Below are 2,479 nucleotides of genomic sequence, written 5' to 3'. Positions count from 1 at the left end.
ATATCTACCTTAACAAAACAATAACTTTTCTAGAATATTATTTGCGGCAGACTTTTCTCTAATTAAGGAGGTGTAATTTTTAATGAGTGTCATAATGATGTATATATTTTGATTGTATGTAAAGATTAGATAGTAGGATAAGCAGGCGACTTTTCAATATGAAATTTTGTTGTATTATGATTTCAGCTTTAGTCGATATAATGTATCGCCATAGCATTGGCTCCTAAGAAAAGCACCAAACTAAGTTGTCATAATTTCATTTATTCTTTTCCTGAAGCCTTTGATCTCTTTCTAATGTATCGCCAAGTTATTGGTTATATACAAAAGAAACCACTCCAATTGCGCTATGTATAATGCTACGGATTGGATCATCGATATTACACCTTTAATTAAATAATACAATATAACGCAGTATATAAATTGTCATGTTTGATAAAATAATTAAAAAAAAAAAAAGTATATATCACTACTCAAATTTACACCCACATAATTTCTAATAAGCCGAACGTGATGGGGGCCAGCATATCTGTTGATGAAAGGGCAATGAGACATTAACATAATGAATGTCATTATCATTTTTTATCAACATGTTACATCCCCATTTTCTCATTGACCTAGTTAGCTATGTATTATGAAGATTGCCACCAGAGAACCCCATTAAAAAAAAATAAAATCTGAATTTTGATTTTAATATATAAGTTTTCTGATGAATACAGTTACCAATTATGTTATATATATATGCTATTCGATCAGCAAGATATAGTGTATATATGCACTATGCAGGTCATCCATTCATATAGAACTAAACATGCAAAATTGAATCTTTGTTAAAAAAAAATACATGTAAAATATTTTTGAAAAGTAAGAAGTTCATCATAGAAATAACAAAATATAGAGCATATTTAGGGTTTTGTAATTTTTTTTTTCACAATATTTCTTAATGCAACAGGATAAAGAGTAATTTCTCGTGAATTCGAGCTCTATTTAAGAGTTTACGGCTAGTCAATAGATTGTTACTTGTACAAGGCGATTAGTGAGCTAATCACTAAACCAATCCGATTTGATTTTTGTAAAACATACTGAGCAGCTAAGTATATGTTTACATAAGCTTAAGATTAATTAAGAAACAACAATAATAATAGTAACTAGCTGGTGGATTTTTCTTTTATTTTTGCTGTGTAACGTCAAGGATGAAATAAAGCAAAGAGAAGAATTTATATATGTAATAGTCGGTGATTATTTAATTTGGTCTCTGGTATAAAAGTCGGTGATGGAAAGGGATTAGGCGATTAGTAATGCATAATCCATGTCCATGATTTAGGCAGAAGAAGAATGGTGATAGTGAGTGCTGCCTCAGAAAGAGGTTGTCATGCTGATTTATGTTACCATCACTTTTAATTTTTCTTTATCATAATACTTCACATTAACTTCCTTGGACCCCTTTAATTACTATCTGCTTTCCATTTTTGAGAACCATTACAATTTTGCTTTCCAAGTGTCCTTTTCATTTCTAACCAGTTTAGGAATTCTTTTTATTTTCAACAATGTGATCATGAATATCATCAATTTGTTATCCTCCTCTCCTGATATTGACCCACTTAATTGATTCCCTCATTTTCACATCAAAATAATATTAATATTTAAAATCAAATGGTGCACAAATTTATGTAAATTCTACTTTATTTAGTGTAATAACACATGCATCTCTTTTACATAAAAAGTGCATTGTTTGGTAACTAACTCTTTTGGACTAATTGGACTGTGAGAAATCATAAGGGAGCAGTGTTCATTGAGCCCAATTTTCAAAAGGCCCATCATACTCATTTTTTTATGACTTTAATTTAAAGAGTGTGATATTGCCAACATGAAATAATTTAATATGTCAAATAACGAGCAAATTAATGAGGGTGTTGTTTAAGGCAATAATAAGTGCGTCTAGTTTTTCAGCTCAATTAAGGGTACTTTTATTTCACGTAACCTTTTAATTATCCCTTCAAAAAAATCTCATGTTTTAAGCTGGTTCAAGCTACAATATCAAAGAAGAAAGAAGAAAGATGAAAAATAAAAGTTGAGAGAGAAATTTAGGTCTTCTTATCTCCGAAAATTAGAGAGTGGTTAATAAGTTAACTAATAATTAATCAACTACAAACTAAATAATTAACAAATTAATTAATTTTTATTTTAATTAATACATGCTGAAATGATTAATTAATTATAATTCAGCCTATACTACTAATAGAAAATAAGTTAGGTGACACCTCTTTCACATGAATTATTTTTCAAAAAATATAATCTTTTTTCATATATTTCTTTTTGTACACTTTAAATTTAAGGGTGTATATAAGTCAGGTTGGATTAGACCTAGTTTAATTAGGTTTAAATTCGACTCAAATATTTTAACAAATTTGTTTTGATTCGATCCTAAATTAATCCAAAATGAATTAAATTAAATCGAGTTGATCCAATATAAAATTAGTAC

The sequence above is a fragment of the Arachis ipaensis genome, chromosome B03 (assembly GCF_000816755.2).
Source record: "Arachis ipaensis cultivar K30076 chromosome B03, Araip1.1, whole genome shotgun sequence".
In the NCBI taxonomy this organism is placed as follows: domain Eukaryota; kingdom Viridiplantae; phylum Streptophyta; class Magnoliopsida; order Fabales; family Fabaceae; genus Arachis; species Arachis ipaensis.
This window is presented reverse-complemented; position numbering follows the sequence as displayed.